This window comes from Amblyomma americanum, chromosome 3, assembly GCF_052857255.1.
Source record: "Amblyomma americanum isolate KBUSLIRL-KWMA chromosome 3, ASM5285725v1, whole genome shotgun sequence".
Taxonomy (NCBI): Eukaryota; Metazoa; Arthropoda; class Arachnida; order Ixodida; family Ixodidae; genus Amblyomma; species Amblyomma americanum.
In genome coordinates, this window is record NC_135499.1 from 150835231 (window position 1) to 150841726 (window position 6496).

Genomic DNA, 6496 nt, shown 5'->3' on the forward strand with positions numbered 1-6496 from the left:
CTAAGTCGCATTTAGCTTAACCAGGCAAATCGGATGCCATTTTTTTTTGTTTAATTACCTATTTTTCAGTGAGTGTTTCGCTCACAAAGTGGTAGTGGCGCATTCCTGAGTCTCCACTCTGATGTCGCTGTCAATCGGTTGTGGACCTTATTTGAGACTCGCCTTCCTCATGAATGCCTACGCTCCACCAACTCCAACGCCATACGCCAGAGGCCGCTAATCTCACTTTTGCTGCGCTAAAGCGGCTTCGTCTTTCGTGTTGAGTTGCGCTTACGTAAGTCCCTTAACTGCTTTCATATTTCCGCCATGGACGAATCAGTCGCGCGTGGCGCTACTTGAAAGTGGCGGCGCTTGGGAGCTCACTGCTTGTTCCTACCGCGCAACTACATACACTTAACACACAGCCGAGCGTGGCGGCGCGTTGTGAAGTAATTCTTTCCAGCAATTCATTTTTGTATGTCTGTGACTCGTTCTAGAAAATTGCGGTAACCGCCTGAGTCACGATCGGCGCACACGCGCCTGTTGAGTCATGCACTGCAGTCGCCGGCGCAGCGTACGCGGACAGCTGGTGCACTTTCGCAGCCTCGAGAACCTTGCTCCTGTTCGTGATCCCTTCCTCCTCTCATCCAAGCGCGCCGCGGTGGCTCCATCCTGCGCCGGAATGCGGCAGGTCTTCTGCGTACAGGGCGTGCGCTTTCGCCTAGTAAAAATGTGCGCCGGCTTGTCGTGTGCCGGCTTTTCTAACACGTGCTGCGCTTGCGACAGCAGTATGGGTTCGGTTGCACCCGAGGACGAGCCGTATATATAGCCGTTTTAACTTTTTACAACAAAAGCTGCATATGGGTCACTTGTTCATAGTTTATAGCGTTTTTCGGCCGGCGTGCCTTAGGGCGCTGCCACTGGAAGGTATCTGGAAGGATATTTTCTGTGAAAACATATCGCAGTTCAAATACCCGACCGGATGCAAAATGAACAAAGCAGTCTGCGAGCGTGTAGATGGTCTGAGTGACACGTGGTCACGCCACTTTTTCTAAACAAGATACCACGCCGCGACAGGTTATTACAGGGGTTATTCGCCAATATCGTAACACCTGCCGCTCCGCAAAGGCTGACCAACGCCAGCTTTTGCCAATGAAAGGGTCCCGATTTAGCCACCTGGTGGCGTCTGCCATCAGCTCGTGGCTTTTTACACGGCCGGTCTCGAGGCGGCTCGCGCGCTCTTTCAGAAGAAAAGTGCGCGCTCCATTCGAGACCGGCCGTGCTCAGTTCCAGTGACTTTAGTCGGGACGGCTCTTGTCAGTCACGGTTAATTACTGGAAGTCACCGTCGGTCGCGTCTTGCGAGGAACTGCAGACAAAGGGAAGGCGCCAACCTCATGATCGGAAAAGATTATTATTATTATTATTATTATTATTATTATTATTATTATTATTATTATTATTATTATTATTATTATTATTATTATTATCATCATCTCTTGTCTATTTTTTTCTTTATTGTCTGTCCTGCAGCCAGCAACAATACATGTTCACACATACACGAATGGAACAAATTAAAAGGCGGTTGCAGCTCTTTGGCATGCGCCTGTGTTCAAAAGCGCTTCAAATTGACAAGAGCATCTAACACCGGCAGACAGTCTGACTGCTTACTGCTTGCTTTGTCTATGTCGCCGCGTTTAGCAGCGGCTGGACTCTCCTTCTCTGCATCCATGTCAAACGTTGTGATACAGCCGCCCATTACACCTCCGCCTTTTATACGCAATGCTGCGCATGCGACGCGCGGTTCGGGTGATAGAGCGGCGGGCGGCAAGGCTCCGACGGAGCGCGCGGCGCACCTGTGGGGTCTCTCTGGTTACCATGGTATCGGCTCATGCGCACAACTGCTCATCCGCGTGACGTCACGCGCGGCTCCGACGGTGAAGCGGGCGCGCGGCAACGGCAAAGCGCACACTGCACCTCTCTCCGGTTGCCATAGTAACGGCGCATGCGCACAACTGTCCTCTCCCAGCCACAGCGAAGGGGCGTCGCTTCCCTCCCGTTCTCGTGGAAGCTGATTTCGTCTTCGCCTCACGTCCAGACTTCCAGGCGAAGGTCTGTAGGAAACGAAGGACGGAGGGGTCAGAACAGCGCGCTCCGACGCTTCCCGAAGGTTGCGTGCGCGTGGGTGTGTGAGAGGGAAAACTTTTACGGGTGTTTGCGGCAGCGGCGGTGCTGTCTTCGCGGTGACTGCAGTGTCACGTACTGGTAGCCAGCGAAGTGTACGTGGTCGCTTGCGTTCGGTCACTGCTGCGTTGTGCATTCTTGGTCTGAAGGAATAAACTTTATTTGGAGAGTGTAGTGGGCGTCGTGCCCCAGTGTCACGTACGCTCTCAGCATCTCACTCGGAGCCACATGTTTGGTCGGGCTCTCCCAATATGTAACCACGCAATTCATCAGCCTAACAACGCCCACTGCAGGGTAAAGCTAGTTGTTAGTGGCTATTTATTAATAAAATAACAATGGAAGGAAAAGATGTTTATAGCGTGGCATCTGCCATCGAAACTTGAAGCACATGAGCTGCGACTATAGCGGCAATAAAAGGATAGGGAGAGGTAAACAAAGGGGGAGCGACAGTAAGAAATGATAGGAGTAGGGGGTAATATACACTGTGTACAAATGCAGAATATGGACGAAGGCCTCTCCCATTAACCCTGTTCTTTGCCAGCTGCGTCCACCGTATATGCCCGCAAACTTCTCAATCTCATCCGCACACCTAACTCTCTACCGCCCCCTGCTACGCTTGCCTTTTCTTGGAATTCACTCCGTTACCAGCGGTCATCTTGCTGCCGCTTTTCATGCCCTGCCTGCAGGCCCATTTCTCCCTCTTGATTTCGACTAGGACGCAGTTATTCATTGCAATTCACAAGTATCCAGCAAAATATGTAGAAAAAAAGCCGACGGCAGTGGGGGGGGGGGGGGGGGGGGGGGGTATGGTTTTTTATTAAAATAGTAAAAAGGAAGGAAAAGATTTTTGCTAGCCCCGGCATCTGCCATCGATACTGAAGAACCTGAGCTGGGGCAGCGAAAATAAAGGATAGCAGGAAGAATGGAGAATTGAAATGAAAGAGGTGAGGGGACAGGAAGAGAGGGTAGGGGGGAGAAGTAATATATACAAACTATTTACACAATAAGAAATGCGTCCAGGTTGTGCGCGTGATTAGTTCATGTTGGAGGAATTAAAACACACGCGCACAGCACTCTGTTGGCTACAACTGCGGACGTCCAGCTATTAATCGTTCAAGGTAGAACTCGCGGAGCGTTCGGTCACTGCGTGTAACTACCTGACGGAGAACAGGCGGGACGTCAAGCCCGTCCCAATGGGCACTGAAACTCGCTTAGACGTCCTGTGGACGTCCATGGGACATCCAAGGGAGTTCTAGTGCCAATTGGGGTGTGTTCGAGGAATGCGCAGAGGCTCATCAAGGTTCGCTCACGAGTGCGCGCACTGCCTTGCGTCTTGAGGGAGTCTGGTATTATGCCCAGCGCCCTATAGGCCGCTAGCATATCGCGGCGGGCATCGGCGAACGCGGCACAGTGAAGGAGCAGGTGTTCTGTTTCCACTGCACCGCATCCATCACACACATCACTCGTCGCGATTCCGTGACGCTCCCGTCGTTCCCCGGGCCACAAAGCTAATGCGTGCGCGGAGGATCATTACTCGTTGCGACTCCTGCGATGCGTGGGTCGGAGTGTGGCTCTACCACAAGGCCACCGCTTGCCTCGCATTCGGGAGGTGCTGGGTTCGATCCTCAGTACCGCCGGGTACCCACCGGTTTTTACTGGGTACAAGATTTCCCCCGGCCTGGTGCTCGGCTCTTCTGGGTGAGATGCTTGGGAAAAGGGTCTTGACCACAGTTGCTCTGATGGATCAGCGATAAGTTCCGCCGTCAACAACGTTAAATCCACCTCGTGCGGTAGAAATCCATTTGTGGCCCTTTTTTTTTTTGACACCAAGTGATCACCGGATGCTGTGCGCATGCACCACAAGGAGATGTTGTGAGGCCATCACAACCCCAAAGACTCGAACCATACGAAGACACATTGAAGTATGTCTCACCAACTAGCCCAGCAACAAGTTTTATAGAAGGGCCTTGTTCACCGGATATGCTTATGCACTGGGATGGTGTCGAGGTTAGTGAGCTTCTCCCAAGCGTGGCTCCGACCCCGAGGTACCGAGGCTCCAACGGGGAGACGCTTGTACCCTTTGGTGACCGGTGGGTGTCCGGCGGAAAAGAGTTGAACCCCTGTCCGTCAAGGGACAAGAACACAAATACACAGGACGTACATCCTGTGCATTTGTGTTCTTGTCCCTTGTGTTCACCAAGTGCTAGAAAATATGAGTTCAAACAATATCCAACTAGCCCAAGTTTCTGCCTTACTAAATATCATTTCTAGTACAATGGGCCCTTTCTTTCATCCTTTCCTACCTCAGAATTCTAGCGTACGTCCTGTGTATTTGTGTTCTTGTCCCTTGTGTTCACCAACCGCTAGAAAATATGAGTTCAAACAATATCCAACTAGCCCAAGTTTCTGCCTTACAAAACATAAAACTCTGCTGGGCACAGTGTAAAGGCAACTAGAGAGCAGACTTATGATCTGCTGAAGGTCGTGGCAAGCAAATAAAAAAAAGTAAATATACCCTTTAAAGGTTGTATGTACAAAGCATATCGTAAAGTAAGGAAAAAATGGCAGTCTGCTTGGAACAACGAAATAAATAACATACACTTTGTAAAGCCTGTTTTAGCTGAATAGAAGTCTTGAACCCACCAGGAACACTGCAAGGAAGTGATTACCGCACACCTATCTCGCACTCTCACCTCATTCATAACTTCATACTGACAAAACAAAACAAGCCCCAGTGTGAATTGTGCAGAGATGAGCTAACAGTAAACCATGCTTTATTTGCATACAGAAAACTTCAAACACTAAGAAAAAAGCATTTTGCAGTGTTTGAACAATGAACACATACCATTCTATTCAACATAGCTATTAGGTGAAGATGAACTTGTAGACTTGTCATGTGTTTTTAAGTTTTTGAAGAGCAGCTGTTTTAAACAAATTGTAGATTTGTTAAACTGATGAATTTATTACAACAAACAGACTTCTTTAACCACACCTAAGCCACTTTCTTGTTCCTGAGAAGGAGGCTGAGGTCATTTGATTTATTGGGAGCCTCGAGACCCATGCCCAGTGAAGGATGGTCGCTTAGGTTACCTGACCTTCTTTAAAACTTGTACTAATAGCCGTTTCTAAATTTTTTGTTCTTTGTCATCACTAGGTAGTACGAAATAACTTTTTTAGGCTCTTTACACCATTGTTGGTTTGCCCTTTTTTATAAAATCATGCACAAAAGATTTCTACACCTTGAGTTTGGCACATGATAGCTTAGATGCTTATGCACCACTAAAGCCAACACAGTACGCATCACTGCAGTCTTGTCACCAGCTGCTACCCTTCTTCTGTGATGGCATGCAGAGGTATAGCAAGAATATGCTTGGGGCAAAAATGCATTGTCACTGGTGGGGACTATATTGAAAAGTAATGAGCTCCTGAGAGAGAAGATATTGCATACATTCATATTACTGTATTTGCTCGCATAATAGGCATACTTTTTTTTCAGGAAACTGGGCTCAGAGTTCGGGGTGCACCTACTATGCGCAGAAATAAAAAAAATTTGATTTTTCGTGACCAAACTGGGGGTGCGCATGTTATGCAACTGAGGTTTGTCTCAGATGAACAAATGAAACGCTTCATAATAAAACAGTTTGAATTGTAGAGCTCAATTGCGGGCAGAAAGAAACTCTTTGAAGCTTGACTGTAAGTAGTGTGACAAAAACTACAAGCATGTGTGCATTGCATGACTATAAAGCCAATACCCGGACCGGTTCTTTTCATTTTCTTAGCAGAAAAAAAAAAAATTCAAGCATGCCATTAAAGTTGGTGCGTGCATGTTCTAGGAGTGTGCACCGCCCTTGTCTTGCATGTGCTGATATCGTTGAGAGTTCTTCTGGTAGTTTCATTTATTGCTAAAGCCTCGCCTACATTGGTCAGAGCTGTGGGTTGCAGTATGTAGGACACAAATGCGCATTTTGCTAAAAAAGCACAATCATAAAAACTGCCCACTTGTCTGCATATGCATTCACATAACTTGAAATAAGAAGATCCCATTTTGTTGTTTATTGAAGGGGCAGCAAAGCCCGTAACTTTAAGGTCCAAAAAATAGATTTTTGAAAATTGTTATACCGCTTGTATGCTTCGTTTCGATATGCTTCCAGAGCTTCATTGCTGAAACTGAACGGGAAGTACTCTAGAAAAATATTTGTTGCACTTGGCAGCTATGCACATCGTGGAGAAATGCTTGAACAATAAGTGTTTGTCTTCGTTATGGTTTTCTGCCCAGATACTTGCTTGCGGTGCAGATTTCTTCACGACTGCTTGGTCTATTTTGACCCCATTTA